Source organism: Mauremys mutica, chromosome 1, assembly GCF_020497125.1.
Source record: "Mauremys mutica isolate MM-2020 ecotype Southern chromosome 1, ASM2049712v1, whole genome shotgun sequence".
NCBI lineage: Eukaryota > Metazoa > Chordata > Testudines > Geoemydidae > Mauremys > Mauremys mutica.
In genome coordinates, this window is record NC_059072.1 from 272,317,899 (window position 1) to 272,336,544 (window position 18,646).

Here is an 18,646-nt window from a genome sequence, read left to right on the forward strand (position 1 = left end):
TTGTAATATTGACATGCCTGTTCTTCACATGAATGAAATGTGTTCTCTGGGGTGACTAGGTGTGCACTTAATTCCACACAAAAATGTTGGACAAGACAACAGCCACCAAGCCTCTTGAGAGCCCAGCAAGATTTTTCAGACTATCAGAAAATGGGCAACCCATGAAGGCCAAATACAGGTCTTCAAACAGATGTGCTTTTTCCTTGGCAGTGGGGAGGCTGCAATATGGTATAAAATGATGATTTTTTGGGTATTGCTGAGTTGTTGGCCAAGTATGATCAGATTTTGGGTGACGATGCTGACTGTGTGAAAAAGGCATAGGTGCAACGTCAGAGAGTTCAAGTACACTACTTATCACCTGGGAGCAAAAATTAATTTATTGAAGAATGTGCAGAGCAAATAAAGAAAACAATCCTACATGAGGTTAAAGAGGCCAAGTATTTTTCAATAATTTCCAATGCAGCACCAGACATCTCATATGAGGAACAAACAATACAATTGATCAGATATGTTAATCAAATATCTGCTGGTAACTTTGTGATTCAGGAACATTTTTTGTGGTTCAGAGACTTCACCTAAAAGGCTGCTGAGAAAATAGCTGAAATGATTTGCAACACCATATCTGAACATGGATTCAATTTCAAACCCTGTCATGGGCAAGCTTATGATGATGGTGCTAATATGGCAGGAAAACACTCTGGTGATCAGGCAGTGCTGCTTCATCAGAATCCTCAGGCACTTTTCCCATGTGCTTACACTGAAATTGTTGCTTCTGATTCACTTGAGTCATCAGTTGATAGTATTATGTTCTTCAGATGTCTTCAGCTATTCTGCAATATTTTCAGTGTTAGTCCACAGCAATGAGAAATTTTGAAGAAAAATGTTCCTGATTCACTCCATTCCAGTGTCTGGTACACAGAAGGCTGCACATATTGATTATCCATGTTCTTTTGCCGATAGCCTTGAAGGTTTACATGTGGCATTGAATGATCTGTCTGAATTTAGCCTGACTGCCAAAAACAGAAGTAATATTGCAAGGCTAGTAAAATATATGCCAAAATTTAAATGTGTTCTGCTCACCTCAGTTTGGCTGAGAATTCTTTTCCCCATCAATGAATGGAATTTGGACCTTCAGCACTGAGATGCTGCATTTGATGTTGAAAGAGACAATACTAAGGGTCTTCTCACAGAACTAGTACAATTGTGAGAGGAACGGAACAACATATACAATAAATGTGTGCACATTGCAACAAACCTTGGCATTGATAATCCAGAACAACATGCCCATTCCAGAATGGAAGTGATGATGCAAGTGATCAAGATCTCTAACTATCAGAGGAGTGAAATTCTAGAACAGCCTTTCAAGGGGAGCAGTGGGAGCTTGATAAGTTTATGGAGGGCATGGTATGATGGAACTGCCTACAATAGCATGTGGCCCATTGGTGATTGCCAGTGGCAAAAATCCCCAACTGCTGGAAGCGGGACACTAGATTGGGTGGGCTTTAAGAATTTTTTTCCAGGTATCTGCCTGGTGGGTCTTGCCCACATGCTCAGGGTCTAACTGATTCCCATATTTGGGGTCGGGAAGGAATTTTCCCCTAGGTCAGATTGGCAGAGACCCTGAGTGGTTTTTGCCTTCCTCTGCAGCATGGGGCCTGGGTCACTTGTTTAAACTAGTGCAAATGGTTAAACTAGTGTAAATGGTGAATTCTCTGAAACTTGAAGCCTTTAAACCATGATTTGAGGACTTCAGTAACTCAGTCAGAGGTTGGGGTCTATTTCAGGAGTGGGTGAGGTTCTGTGCCCTGCAATGTGCAGGAGGTCAAACGAGATAATCACAATACTCCCTTCTGACCTTAAATTCTATGAGTCTAAGACAAGCCTCTAAAGGACCATCTTTGGGACAGTATTTTCTTTCACATTATGGACTTTCTCATGAGTGGCATCAAAAAGTAATTTGCTGCACTCGCATATGTCTATGAAAAAAATGCATTTCTATGGACCTTTCTTGAAAATAAAGAAGTTGCTCTGAGTGAGTTTCTGTGTCTTTATTCCACTGATGTCTCTGGTGATATAAAAAAATCAGTGTTTCTCAAACACATATACAAAAAAAAAAAAAGGCCCCAAAATACTGTCACTGTTTCATTTACTAAATAAACTGCGTGAAGTCTCTCTGCAGCCACCTGATTGTTGCACTTCACATCTTTTCCTGCTGTTTACCCATGTCTGTGGCCAGCATGGAAAGATCATTTAGTGTGCTATAATGTGTGAAGAACTACCACAGCACAACTATGGGTCAGTCGAGAGCTAATGGCCTAGCAATTCTTGCAGTTGAAAGTGAGCTGGCAAGATTGGTGAGTTTCAATGATGCTATTTTTCATTTGCTGTGAAGAAAGCAGGAAAGCACTATTATAAGTTGAAAATCTTAAAATAAATCATATGGAAACTTCTTTTACTCTTCTTGCTTCTTTATTGCATTCTTTATTACCTCAGACTGACAGCGTTCTGTTCTCATATTTTCGGCTTGTATTTGAGTCTCGTATTCCTCAGTTAAATTTATTTATTTATGGAAATACTGGCACTTTGCTTATGTAGATACTACAGATGCTTCGGGGGCTCCTGTAAAATTGTCCCCCTTTTACGCTGGTAGGGCAGTTGCTCAATAAAAAATGACATGAAGATGTTTGTTTATGCTTATGTCATTTTTAAAATAGGCTTTTATCATTCATTATTCTTTGGCCTACCAGCCTGACCTATTAAATGACCGACATCAATAGAGAAAATTGCAGATGAGCTTATTACCAGTTATTGGTTATTTGTCATTTTCCTCCAGTTCTGAAATCTTGGTATTGAATATAAGATTCTTGACAAAACACCACCCTATATGATTTTTCATTGTGCCTAGTTATTTTTGGAGATCAACACCCTCTAGAGTTATTCTTCTCTAAATATCACTTAAATATTTAGTCTATAGCTTTTATAGCCAAATTCAAGCTTTGGACATGAAAGTACTGATCCCATTGAGTGTGAGCTCTCCCTCTCTTCTCACATCATCAATATCTACTGATCGGTCCATCATCTGAGCAATAATGCCCATTTGTGCCATGTCCTTAACTCCAGTTCAGCTTATATTGTCACTCATCTTTCATCTCCTCACATCTTGATTAGAACAGCTCACTTCTCCTAGGCATATCTAAACCCCAGGGCCGGCTCCAGAGCCCAGCGGGGCAAGCACCCGCCTGGGGCGGCCCTTTCCCGGGGGGGCGGCAGGCTGGGCCGGGGGACCTGCCGCAGTCATGCCTGCGGGAGGTCCACCGGAGCCCCGGGAGCAGCGGACCTGCCGCAGGCATGACTGCGGAGGGGACGCTCGGCTGGCTGCTCCAGTGGACCTCCCGCAGGCATGACTGCGGACGGTTCGCTGGTCCCGCGGCTCGGCTGGACCTCCCGCAGGCATGCCTGCGGCAGCTCAACCAGAGCCGCGGGACCAGCGAACCGCCCGCAGCTGCGGGAGGTCCAGCCGAGCCGCGCGACCAGCGGACCCTCCGCAGTCATGCCCGCGGGAGGTCCGCTGCTCCCGGGGCTCGGGGGCGCCTCCCGGGCATGACTGCTTGGGGCGGCCAAATTTGTAGAGCCGCCCCTGCTAAACCCTATCACTCCAGTATCTGCACAATCCCAAAGCTTCATTCACATGCATACAAAACAGGGTGACAATATCAATCAACATGGCTCCCCATTCATTTCCTGATATGGTTCAAAATTTCCCCTTTTGGCCAGTGGCAGATTAGCCACTGGGCCAGTGGGGCTTGGGCCAATGGGGGGGACCTGGAAAAATGAGCGCCCTGTGCCCCAACCCGCTCCCTCTGCCCAGCGCTCTGCTGGGGAGCAGGGTCAGGGTGCTATGGCTTGCCCTGCTCTGCCCACCTGGCACTCCTGCCAGGAAGTGGAAGGAAGCCCCCACGCCCCGATACCACTGCCTGGCAGGTGTACAGGGGGAAGCGGGGGTACTGCAAGTGGAAGGGGTTGGGAGGGCCCCCCCACTTGCTCTGGCCCAGGGCTCCAAGAAACCTTAATCTGCCTCTGCATATGCAGCAAAATTATTAAATTTTAAAATAGCTTGTCTTAATTCTAGTACACAAAGAGGTGGTTTTTGATTGTGACTCTACAAGTGGCATTTGCAAATTTGTTGAATTTTCATTTGTAGAGGATAACCTTTAAAAAAGAGCTAGGTCTTCTGTCTTTACCATCTTACAAAGAGTCTCCAAACAGAGGAGAAAGATTGAGGATACATGTTTAGATGCCACAAAAATAGGGGCTTCATTCAAAGCCCATTGAATCCATAGTTTCAATGGGCTTTGGATCAGGCCATATGTTCCTAAAGAAGACACAACAGGCAGATAGATAATTAGATAGCTAGAAAAGATGGTCAGAGAACAGACTTTCTTGTAAGTCAGTGGAGTTACTCCAGATATAAATTGGTGTAAAGGAGTGCAGAATTTGACTGATCAGTTTTATCAGATTAGTCCTGACCATGCGTTAACAAGGAGGTGAGAGTTAGAAATACAGTTTGGCCCCAATTCCACCCCCCCTGAAAGCAATAGGAATTTTTCTATTGATTTAAAATGGAAGTAAGATCAGACCTTTTGTAATTCTGCAGCCCACATTCAGCAACTTGAGCTATGCATTGGGTGTATCTAAAGCATCTGGTTTTCATCTATTTTTACTTTAACCATATCAACAACAATCTTTTAAGTGCCATCATCCTATTCAAATGTCACCACTTCAGCGAGGATGAACCTGAATCATGGGCTCACACTGGAGGCACCTTTTGCCTCAGATACTGTGCGAAGAACCTAAGGGCATTGCTGAAGTGGCTAAAGTACTGTGTTGTGCTGAAAAAAAGAAAGTATGTGTCCTTTTGAGTATGTGTCTATTTTGGAGAAGAATTTAGAAATAGCAAAGTTCACATTTGGTCAGGTTGCACTTGCTGCTCCAGTGAAATTATCAAATTCAGTGGCAAAGAAACTAAAATCATCCATGGTAACATGTTCCTCACACTTAGTACTCAAAAGCAATAGTGACAGTTCTGGACTGCAGGGCAAAAGTGCATTAAACCAAAGATAATGCTGCCTGCTTTGTTTTTGTTCTGTGTATCTATTTGCTATTATATTTAAAGAGGAGATGAGCAATTCAGAAACTTTCACATTGCCTAGTAGCACATACTGGTATGTTATCTGCCAGTAGGTCCTTGTATTGGACTATTGATCTTTTCAATAAAAAATGCAAGTTATTGATTTAAATAATAAAAAGATGGATTTTACCTAATATAGATAAATAAGAAATTAACCCTAAATGAGGCTTGGATTAGTTTACTTAAATTTTACAGTATAATCCAAACAGCAAATACTTCTCGATTGGGGGAGTATGTAGGGATGACATAAAAGTAGGCACAGGACATCATCAACAGCCATTATACAGGGTACCCATTTCATCAGTCTTTTCATGCTTGTTCATATGGCTTGCTAACACACATTCAGACATGTGGCATGCTCTGCAAAGTATACAAGTATTGTAGCAGCAGCAAGGAGTCCTGTGGCACCTTATAGACTAACAGACGTATTGGAGCATGAGCTTTCGTGGGTGAATACCCACTTTGTCGGATGCATCCTATGAAGTGGGTATTCATCCACGAAAGCGCATGTTCCAATACGTCTGTTAGTCTATAAGGTGCCACAGGACTCCTTGCTGCTTTTACAGATCCAGACTAACACGGCTACCCCTTTGAAGTATTGTAGCCTAATCAGTGGTCACAAAACTTGAATTTTACTTTCCCAACAACCATCCACTCACTCTTCCTTGTTTCTTATTAACATACATGAACAGAAAATATAATAATTTAAATTACCCAGATGTTTATCCTTCTTAACATTAACCTAATACATTCACTTTCTCACAAATGCAGAATAAATCTTATCCCTAATAATAAAACATTTTCCATATATCTCACTACCTAGCTCTCTCTCTCTATATCTATCTATCTCACACACCACCTTATTTAACCTGCAAAAGAATCAAGAAGGACTCAAGTCTGTAGACAGCAACAACACAAATACCAATGTAGAAGGTCTAGTCAATATTGCATATGACACATTGTCCAAGTAGAATAGCCCAGCTTCTCTTCATGGTGGTATCTCAAGGTGATCTGCGAGAAGTTCCCCCCTTTTTCTATTATTTTTCTATATATAAAGCATATAAGTCACAACCACCTGCATTCACACTTCTAAGGTCACTGAGACACTTTCTCCAAAATTGCAGAATCAAGTCCTTTCCAACTTGCCAAATCAAGATTAACGGCTTGTCTACGTAGGGACACTCGGGAAAGTTAAGACAAATTAAGTAAGGTGTGAAGTTATAGTGCATTCATCCAAACACATTCAACCTCTGTGTGGATATTCTCATTCAGAAGTAAAGTAGCCTTAGTTCACTGTAGCTCAATTCTCCATAGATTCATTCCATCCAAATGTGCTTTAAGTTCACACCTTTACTTAATTTATCTTAATTTTCCTGTGTGTCCTCATGTAGACAAATCCGAGGACATTGTCCCTTAATAGTTTGTCACATTATTGATGACATTTCATTTACATGTTCAAAACATAGACCGCCCTTTTGATTCCTATATAGCTCCTTCTGCACATTATATAGGCAACAAAATTAGAGAGTGGGATATTTGAGACTGTCTGAAAGGGGACGAGGTAGACAAATGTGATGTCAACAGACTCTAGATTGCTAATTGTTTCTTCTATTACAAAAAGGAGTTTGGGTTCTGACAATTTTTTTTAAGCAGAATGAATATTTGCTCTATCCAGAAATTATAGGATTAACATCCTTTGCCTATTTTAAATGATATGCTTGCTGTAGTCTCATCTATTATTTAACTTCTATTAAGTATAGAGAAACTGCAGCTTCTCTTACTTGTTTGGTTAATTTTAACAGAGATATCGATCCTTATGTAACTAAATTCCATCATGGCTACCTTCCTGTTTTACTGGCACCTTCACTTCAAATGATTGCCAAAGGTATGCACAGTAAGCATGCTAGTCAATAGCTATAGGAGATCTGACTAATAGACACTGGTAGGTTAGTGCACAGAGACACCCTGACAAGGAATGGAAGTTCCCATTCTAACTTCAGTGAAAGATTTCAACAAAGATTATCCCCTAACTAGTCCATTATCTTAAAACAATTATCCTGGTGGTGGCTGTGTTATTAAATGGGCATTTTTCTTGAACACTTCATGAAATTACCTGAAAATTATCATGCTGGAAAATACTGGCAGAACAAAATTATTCTGGTTTTGACCAATTTGTTCACAGCTCTACAGTGTCTTGATCCTGGCTATCTTAGGTAGTTTCTCCATAGGCTCTGTTTCAAGATTTGAGATCAGCTGAGATGCACTAAAAATCACCTGATTTGAACTATGGAGGGTGGTAGTAGCAGGAGTCTCTCAGGAGAGGCTCTGGAATTTGCTTTTCATATTTGCCTGTCTGACAAATTCCAAGACTGTTGACCTAAAGGCTATAGTGCAAAACTCATCCGTTTGTGATGCTTTTTGCATGATGCACTAGTTGAATGTTGATGTAGGATGAATGTTGCTCTGATTGGGATGAAATTCTCTTGGGAGTGATTATAGTAATATAATTGAAGTCGGTATGGTACTGACATGGAATCAGAGATCTTGATGAATATTTAAATAATAAAAAAGAAATAAATTGTTTATTGGACAATTTTTATCATTGGTTTATATTATGGGCGTTGCATGTTCCATCAGACTATCATTGTGACAGGTGACATAGACAGTTCTAGGGGTGTGGAGTATACTCTCCATGTGGATCTCTTCCATACTTTTCAGAGCTACCTTCCTGACAGTGATACCCTGAATGAGCCAGATGTGGGATTTATAGGAGTGGAGGTAGGAAGATGCAAACCCTAAAAAGCCTGAGCTAATAAAAAAAAAACTCCCAATGCCTCTCCTAGGTGGCTTTGAGCTTTTCCAATTTCCAATTTCCAATTTGTGGGTAATTAACTGCAATTGACACACCACTGATGATAGTGACATGTTAATTCAAAATTAATAACTTTTGAAATTAGATTTCAATCAATAAATCTTTATTGGTGTGCATTAGATCTTACTTACAGGAGTTCAGTAAATTAGTTTCTGTTGTTTTCTATGTTGTAATTTTTGTTTGTTTGATATTTTTAGAAAATATTAAACTTTGGTCAATGTCTCTATTTCTAGGGAGTCATAATTCCAGAATCCCTTGTCCAATTTACTTCATGTTTGGTACAAATATTCTACTTTACCTCCAGACTTAGCCTCCCAATTTTTAAGTTGGAAACTCAGTTGCACCATCAACTATATACATCATAAAATGATCAATACTTTTGCTAGAAACAGTGACTCTAGTTACAATAGTAAGGGAATAATAAAATCTCTGAAATTTAGAACATCTATTTTCAAAATTAGCAAGGAATAGAATGAATTAAAAATAAGGATAGCAAAAAGGCACAGAAGAGTTTGGAAAAAGTGTTAAAAATAAAGTAGATTATGCCCAATGTGTATACAGGCTATCTAGCAATAAATACACTGAGAATGAAAGAGGGGTAATATGGATGAAAAGTAATCAGAGTTAAAATGGGGTTATGGAAGGGAACATTCATCAAGTGCTGAGAAGAAGTGGAAAGATTACAAAATGAAGCTGAGTGTAAAAAATGATAAGTAAAGCAAAGGTGGGGAATGAAAGGAAGATTACATAAAAGGTTATGATTAATAAGAAAATTTCCAAGTACATGAAGAACAAAAGGTCAGCAGGAGAAACAATACACTCTCTAAAAGATGGCAAGAGTAGTTTATTGCCAGAAAAGGTAGACACTGATAAAAAAAAGGGTGTCTAAAAAAGGTGATGAAAGACAACTGCAGGAAACAGACATAAATTTCCCAGGAGAAGAAGAAGAAACACTAAGGGTAATCAGACCAGAAGAGTTGATCAAGAAATTAGAACATCTAGCAGTCGCTAAAACTTTATGGCACTATGGAATGTATTGCAGAATTCTAAAGGCAGAAGCAAAATAAATAGGGGAACCAGACGGAAAATTCTTAAACATGGGAGACAGCGATTGTCTGGAGAGACGCTAATTCAACATGCATACTTCATCCTTTTTCTTGGAGAGTTGGATTTTTTGAGAGTAGACTTAATTGCTATCAAAACATAAATAAAATATTCCAGTATAAGAGGGATGGAAGCAAGATCCATAAAACTACAGGCTTATAAATGGGACCACAGCAACAGAGAGAGATGCATTCTTCGTGAACTAACTGGTGTTTCATATAACATCAAATTTGTACAATTAGGCCACTGGTTCTCAACCTGCAGTGCCTGGGCTGCTTGAGGCCCAATCTGCATCCAGCTGAGGTGCCTAGTGGTTGAGGGTGCCTAAAAGCCCGCTCAGGCAAGGAGGTGGAGTGGAGGTGAGCTGGGGCAAGGGCTCCCCACCCCAGATCACCTCCACTCTGCCTCCTTTATTGAGCACACAGTCCCTACTCTAAGTCTCCTCCAATCAGCACCGCAAGCCTGGAAGGGGAGGAGAATTAGAGCAGTGCCAGCGTGCTCAGCGGAGGAGAGTTGGGGCGGGCTCCCCGGGCGGTGTTAGCTGCCGTGGAGGGGGGCGGTGTTAGCTGCCGTGGAGTGAGGCGGGGTTAGCTTCCATGGGCAGGCTCCCCAGATGGTGTTAGCTGCTGTGGAGGGGGGCAGGGTTAGCTGCCGCGGAGGGTGAGCGGTGTTAGCTGCCGTGGAGGAGGGCAGTGTTAGCTTCCGTGGGGGGAGGCTCCCCGGGCCGGCTTAGCTGCCATAGAGGGGGGGCTTGCAAAGAGGGGAGTTGCTGTGAGGGTGGGCTCCCTGGGTGGGGAGGGGGTGGGTTAACTGCCATGGCGGGTGGGGTTAGCTGCTGCGGGGGGGGAGGGCACTCCTTGGGTGGGAGGGGTGGGTGGGCATGGTTAGCTGCCACGGGGGGCGGTGGGCGGAGTTAGCTGGGTGGGGGTGTGGGGCAAGGTGGAAGTTTCTCCTAGGGCGCAAAATTTCCTTGCACTGGCCCTGAGCTGAGGCCCATGTGACACTCTCAGGGCCATAGAGGTAGTGGGCTGCATCCACACAGGAATCTATTGTGTGGATGCAGCCCACATAACATATAGAGAGCTGCATACATGGCCCACAATGGTCAATAGGTTGAGAATCACTGAGTTAGGCAAACCATATACGGTAACTTTCAGGCTCAGTTAGTTGTGTTTAAATCTCAGAAAGTTTAAGCAGTATTAAACTTTCAAATGAAGTAGGCCCTCAAATACCACTTCTTGCTTTTAAGAATTTGCTGTAAGAACAAAGAGAAAATAGATTTTAGCTCAATAAGGACCAGTCTCCATAGGTATTTAGCACTAACATTAATTGGCTTACAAAAGATTCTCCTCCTTATTGTTGCACAGAGAGATGGTAATATTCTAGATTTCTACCATGAAGAGCAGAAACTAAAGTTTGAAATTGTATTGTGAGCTGTTTCTTTGTGAAGTGTTACAAAGTTACAAAGCTTAGTTAAAAGTCTTAAATACATATGTCTGCATTTATGAATAGTTTCAAATGGATGTATTTTTCAGTAGGGAGTCAGAGGCATATAGGGCAGGGGTCGGCAACCTCTGGAATGCGGCTCACCAGGGTAAGCACCCTGGTGAGCCGGGCAAGTTTGTTTACCTGCCGCGTCAGCAGGTTTGGCCAATCACGGCTCCCAATGGTCGCGGTTTGCCGTCCCAGGCCAATGGGTGTGGCGGGAAGCCGTGGCCAGCACATCCCTCGGCCTGCGCTGCTTCCCACTTCCCCCATTGGCCCGGGATGGCAAACCACAGCCAGTGGGAGCTGTGGTCCGCTGAACCTGCCGACATAGCAGGTAAACAAACCAGCCCGGCCCGCCAGGGTGCTTACCCTGGCGAGCTGCGTGCCAGAGGTTGCTGACCCCTGATATAGGGCCTGATCCAAGGATCATTGAAGTTAATGGGATTGTGGATCAATTCCATATTGCTTAACTAATCCCAAATTAAATATAAAAAAATGTTCAAAAAATGTTTAAGGGTGTCCATTGTAAAAGATTGAAAAATTGAAATTTAGGATCAGTTAATGGAAAATGTATTTCCAAAAATATATTGTCTTTTAAAATGTGTATTTAAATGCAATTTATTAAACTTGGTGAGAATTAGTTTTGACCCTTTTTTTATTTCAGGGTGTTGTTATCTGAAAAATAAATGTTATTTCCTTTAAGTATAATGATTACCATCAAAAAGTGAACCACTACTCACAGTGATATTTGATATACTGCATTATTTGCTTATAGCTAGAATAGAATCATAGAATCATAGAAGATTAGGGTTTGAAGAGACCTCAGGAGGTCATCTAGTCTAAGCCCCTGCTCAAAGTAGGACCAACCCCAACTAAATCATCCCAGCCAGGGCTTTGTCTAGCCGGGCCTTATAAACCTCTAAGGACGGAGATTCCACCACCTCCCTAGGTAACCCATTCCAGTGCTTCACCACCCTCCTAGTGAAATAGTTGTTCCTAATATCCAACCTAGATCTTCCCCAATGCAACTTGAGACCATTGCTCCTTGTTCTGTCATCTGCCACCACTGGGAACAGCCTAGCTCCATCCTCTTTGGAACCTCACTTCAGGTAGTTGAAGGCTGCTATTAAATCCCCCCTCACTCTTCTCTTCTACAGACTAAATAAGCCCAGTTCCCTCAGCCTCACCTCATAAGTCATGTGCCCTCCCACACCCAATCATTTTTGTTGCCCTTGGCTGGACTGTCTCCAATTTGTCCACATCTTTTCTGTTGGGGGGGGCCCAAAACTGGATGCAATACTCCAGATGTGGCCTCACCATTGCCGAATGGAGGGGAATAATCGCTTCCCTGGAATAGAAGATAACAATGTGGTAGCTTTGGGTAAGTCTTGACTTTTGGGTGGTGATAACTGTACTGTAAATGTGTTAGTAGTCAACAAAAAATTGCAAAACTGTTTTATCATCAGCAGTATAAAATGAAAAAATACTGTGATTCCTTCAAGTGGGCTGCTCAGTAGCTCAAAGAGAATGGTTCTGTCATTTTTGGACCAGCTGAACTACAATGGCTATTCTGTTCGATGAGAAAGCAGAGAATCTGGAAATTATTTGATCACTGTGAAATATACCACATTTTTTTTAGAAAAGCCATCTTTTCCTCCCTAAGTGGGAAGTTCATCTTATACATTTTATTGTGGAGTTTGTTACGCTCAAAAAATTTTTTGTTTGAAGATGGATAGTAGTATCATGTGCAGCAATAGGCGGTTTTGCAATGAAATATGAATCATGGTTGACCTAACTACTGGAGTTGGGAGATAATCCTGGAAAACCGTATCAGCTTGATCAGTTCCAGGTAGGCTTAATTCCTAGAGATTGCTCCATGACTACACCTACCTGTGTCTCCCAAAATTATTAAGTGTTATAAACATAAAGACATATTAATCTGGTGTAATTGTGAGATACCTCACCTGAAGAAGTAGGGTTTGTATTTTGTTCTAAAGGGAATAGGTTCATGTTCATGCCGATCTCTACTGAAAGTGAGTTTCTGATTTTTTGGCTAGCTGCTGAGAAGGCTCTGTCACCTTCACACATATACAGATATCTAACTTCTGTTAGCTGTCAATGACAGCTCCATTGTTCCAGTATAGTATACCTGTGGTGTAGGACATGATCATGCTGGAAACACTGCAGTTCTCATTGTTATGAGCAAAGACTGAAGTTATGCATTATTTTAGTACCTTGACATTTCTGTCATTCACAAATAGTGCGTTACAAAGGCTTCTGGGAAGTCTGTTTACATATGTAAAGTTATGAGAACTGTGCACATCCTACCTTAGACACTGTATTACCAAATAAACAGATTTTATACTCAAATGTCTGCCTGGTACTTAGGTGGAGTTTTATCTCAGGCAGACATTCGTTCAGTGAATCTATTTATCAAACAGTATTTTATCTAAGCAAGGACATGGGCAGACTTTTTAATGAGGTATATACAACTATTCAGTACAACTAGAAATACTTTTTTTAAAAACACCCTACTATGTAGAAATGTTGCAGGATACATTTAACAGCTGGTCACGGAATATCTGTATTTTTCATCAAAGTACTAAAAAGGTTTAATGTTTATGATATGAAATGTTTGCTGTGACATTAGTATTTTCATTTCTGAATTGCATTCTGTCATCTTTATTATCTTTTGTATTGGAAATTTGAAATCATCTTTTTAATATTTATTTTTTTAAAAGCTGGACCAGTAGCTTTTTAAATTTATTAGAAAACTCCAGCCCCACTATTATCACATAGCCCAGCTTCTCTCTTTGCTTCTAGAGTAACAATTCATAAACCTCTATTTAGAGTGTAATGCATTTCCACAGAACTTTTGTTTTCAGATCAACCTTAGGATTTCATATTGGGATTAAGCAGAAGTGGGGTTGTGAAGGATTTGCAGTCTCATCTGAATACTCTTATGTGCATTTCTCATTAATATTACTGGGAGTTTCATGCATGAATGGAAATATCAGTGTCAGCAATCAAGGTAAGAATAAATATGAAAACAATATTTTCTCATATATTTGAAAATTTGCCTCAGCAAAAAATATCCTTGAAAAGGATAGTTAAGATAAAACCATTTTAGATCAGATTCTGCAACTCTGTCCTAATGAGTAGTGTTGTACTCCACGAAGCATCCCATCAAATTCAGCTGGCCTGTTCATGGTCTAAAGCAGGGGTCAGCAACCTCTGGCATGCAGCTCGCGAGGGTAAGCACGCTGGCAGGCCAGGCCAGTTTGTTTACCTGCCACGTCGGCAGGTTTGGCCGATCGCGGCTCCCACTGGCTGCCATTCACCGTCCCAGGCCAATGGGGCTGGCGGGAAGCCACGGCCAGCACATCCCTCGCCCGCGCCGTTTCCTGCCACCCCCATTGGCCTGGGATGGTGAACGGCAGTCAGTAGGAGACATGGTCAGCCGAACCTGCCGACGCGGCAGGTAAACAAACAGGCCCGGCCCACCAGGGTGCTTACCCTGGTGAGTGGCGTGCCAGAGGTTGCTGACCCCTGGTCTAAAGTACTAATCATCAGGACTAAGTGTGGCAGAATCAGGCCTCTTGATGGCTGTGTATTTGGGATCATATAAAATGTTATGTTTGAATATATTTTTACTCAGAAATATATGTCTGAAGTGAAACAAATTACAATAGATTTTTTTATGTAAGCACAATGCATTTCTGTCTTAAGAAAAATGAATATAAAATATGAGGACACTATGATTTCTGTCTTTTGTTAAATCAGATCATACAGAATGTATGTTGAAATGAATGGTTACTTCACTACGATAAATAAGACAACTTTCACATATTTAATATGAAATATGATGCTTATCAATAAGAAATCGGTGATTCCTATATTCCCAGACGGAATGAGGGAGTGAATGTTACATTACTGGTGATATAAAGGATGTTGAAATTAATTCATTAAATAGATTAATTGATTCATATATTCTAGGACTGGAAGGGACCTCGAGATGTCATCGAGTCCAGTCTCCTGCCCTCATGGCGGGACCAAATACGTCTAGACCATCCCTGATAGACATTTATCTAACCTACTCTTAAATATCTCCAGACATGGAGATTCCACAACCTCCCTAGTCAATGTATTCCAGTGTTTAACCACCCTGACAGTTAGGAACTTTTTCCTAATGCCCAACCAAAACCTCCCTTGCTGCAGTTTAAGGCCATTGCTTCTTGTTCTATCCTTAGAGGCTAAGATGAACAAGTTTTCTCCCTCCGCTTTATGACACCCTTTTAGATACCTGAAAACTGCTATCATGTCCCCTCTCAGTCTTCTCTTTTCCAAACTAAACAAACCCAATTCTTTCAGATTTCCTTCATAGGTCATGTTCTCTAGACCTTTAATTATTCTTGTTGCTCTTCTCTGGACTCTCTCCAATTTCTCCACATCTTTCTTGAAATGCGCTGCCCAGAACTGGACACAATAACCAGCACAGAGTAGAGCAGAAGAATGACTTCCCGTGTCTTGCTGACAACACACCTGTTAATGCATCCCAGAATCATGTTTGCTTTTTTTGCAACAGCATCACACTGTTGACTCATATTTAGCTTGTGGTCCACTATAACCCTAAATCCCTTTCTGCCGTACTACTTCCTAGACAGTCTCTTCCCGTTCTGTATGTGTGAAACTGATTGTTCCTTCCTAAGTGGAGCACTTTGCATTTGTCTTTATTAAACTTCATCATGTTTACCTCAGACCATTTCTCCAATTTGTCCAGATCATTTTGAATTATGACCCTATCCTCCAAAGCAGTTGCAATCCCTCCCAGTTTGGTATCATCTGCAAACTTAATAAGCGTACTTTCTATGCCAATATCTAAGTCGTTGATGAAAATATTGAACAGAGCCGGTGCCAAAACAGACCCCTGCGGAACCCCACTTGTTATACCTTTCCAGCAGGATTGGGAACCATTAATAACTAATTTGAGTATGGTTATCCAGCCAGTTATGCACCCACCTTATAGTAGCCCCATGTAAGTTGTATTTGCCTAGTTTATTGATAAGAATATCATGCAAGACCGTATCAAACGCCTTACTAAAGTCTAGGTATACCACATCCACCGCTTCTCCCTTATCCACAAGACTAGTTAGCCTATCAAAGAAAGCTATCAGATTGGTTTGACATGACTTGTTCTTTACAAATCCATGCTGGCTATTCCCTATCACCTCACCACCTTCCAACTGTTTGCAGATTATTTCCTTAATTACTTGCTCCATTATCTTCCCTGGCACAGAAGTTAAACTAATTGGTCAGAAGTTTCTTGGGTTGTTTTTATTTCCCTTTTTATAGATGGGCACTATGTTTATCCTTTTCCAGTCTTCTGGAATCTCTCCCGTCTCCCATGATTTTCCAAAGATAATAGCTAGAGGCTCAGATACCTCCTCTATTAGCTCCTTGAGTATTCTAGGATACATTTCATCAGGCCCTGGTGACTTGCAGGCATCTAACTTTTCTAAGTGATTTTTAACTTGTTCTTTTTTTTTATTTTATCTTCTAAACCTACCCGCTTCCCATTAGCATTCACTATGTTAGGCATTCCTTCAGACTTCTCGGTGAAGACCGAAACAAAGAAGTCATTAAGCATCTCTGCCATTTCCAAGTTTCCTGTTACTGTTTCTCCCTCCTCACTGAACAGTGGGCCTACCCTGTCCTTGGGCTTCCTCTTGCTTCTAGTATCAGAGGGGTAGCCTGGATCTGTGTTAGTCTGGATCTGTAAAAGCAGCAAAGAATCCTGTGGCACCTTATAGGCTAACAGACGTTTTGCAGCATGAGCTTTCGTGGGTGAATACCCACTTCGTCGGATGCTTCTAATGTATTGATAAAAAGTCTTCTTGTTTCCTTTTATTCCTGTAGCTAGTTTGAGCTCATTTTGTGCCTTTGCCTTTCTAATCTTGCTCCTGCATTCCTGTGGTGTTTGCCTATATTCATCCTTTGTAATTTGTCCTAGTTTCCATTTTTTATATGACTCCTTTTTAATTTTTAGATCATACAAGATCTCGTGGTTAAGCCAAGATGGTCTTTTGCCACATTTTCTATCTTTCCTGCCCAGAGAAATAGCTTGCTTTTGGGCCCTTAATAGTGTCCCTTTGAAAAACAGCCAATTCTCCTCAGTTGTTTTTCCCCTCAGTCTTGATTCCCATGAGATCTTACCTATCAGCTCTCTGAGCTTCCCAAAATCTGCCTTCCTGAAATCCATTGTCTCTATTTTGCTGTACTCCCTTCTACCCTTCCTTAGAATTGTGAACTCTATGATTTCATGATCACTTTCACCCAAGCTGCCTTCCACTTTAAATTCTCAACGAGTTCCTCCCTATTTGTTAAAAACAAATCTAGAACAGCTTCCCCCCAGTAGCTTTTTCAACCTTCTGAAATAAAAAGTTGTCTGCAATGCAGTCCAAGAACTTATTGGATAGTCTGTGGCCCGCTGTGTTATTTTCCCAACATATAACTGGATAGTTGAAGTTCCCCATCACCACCAAATCTTGGGCTTTGGATGATTTTGTTAGTTGTTTAAAAAAAAGCCTCATCCACCTCTTCCACCTGGTTAGGTGGCCTGTAGTAGACTCCTAGAATGACATCACCCTTGTTTTTTACCCCTTTTAGCTTAACCCAGAGACTCTCAACACTTCTGTCTCCTATGTCCATCTCCACCTGAGTCCAAGTGTGTACATTTTTAATATATAAGGCAACACTTCCTCCCTTTTCTCCCTGCCTATCCTTCCTGAGCAAGCTGTATCTATCCATACCAACATTCCAGTCATGTGTATTATCCCACCAAGTTTCAGTGATGCAACAATGTCATAGCTGTATTTATTTATTAGCACTTCCAGTTCTTCCTGCTTATTACCCATACTTCTCGCATTTGTATATAGGCATCTAAGATATTGATTTGCTCTTGCCTCCCAGTTTTGCCCTGACCCTCCTTTCTCTCTGCCATTATAGCCCATGCTCCCTCCTATTTCTGACCCACCTCCCAGGTCTCCATGTTCTCCAATTACCTGTGGGCTTTGCTCACCTGTCCCTGTCGAACCTAGTTTAAAGCCCTCCTCACTAGGTTAGCCAGTCTGTGTCCAAATAGGGTCTTTTCCCTCCTCAAAAGGTGAACATCATCTCTGCCTAGCAGTCCTTCTTGGAATAGCATCATGTGGTCGAGGAAGCCAAAGCCATCCTGGAGACACCATCTTCGCAGCCAGGCATTCACCTCCACGATGCACCTGTCTCTGCCTGGACCCCTACCTTTGACAGGAAGGATTGAAGAGAATACTACCTGCACTCCAAACTCCTTCACTCATACTCCCAGAGCCCTGTAGTCACTCTTGATCCGCTCATACATATATAAGTGTATATATATATGAAAATGTGTCTTTTGTTGCACTAAGCATAGAAACAAATGAGTCATCAGATTTTTCTGTAGCAATAACATTTACTGCTACATTTTCAGCAGTTCTTAGATATTAGTTTTTTATATTTAAAAGGAGAATTCACACTGATATTCTGGGAAAGAGTAAAGATAAATAAAAATATTTTTTTTCAGTTAAGCTGTGATTGACTACTCAGGAGCTGATTCTTCAGACATTACTCCAATGAGAGTTTTATTTCAGTAAGAGCCTCAGGACCAGACCTAAAATTTGATACAGAAAAAATGTGCTTTTGTATTTTAAAAGAATGGCTGTCAGATGATGTGAGATGATGCAGCTCTGTTTATACCAGTTGAAGATGTGGTCTATGCCTATTTCTACAATTTAAAAAAATAATAGCAATGCTCCAAATTCTGGCCTCAGCTACACTTGTGCAATTCCACTGAATTATAGAGGCCTTATAGGTGCATCTGAGGTAATCTTAGACCAGTATTTTAAAATATAGATTCTAAATGAATATCATCATTTAAATTACTTTCTATGAAATATAGATTAAATCACTTTTTAATTTGT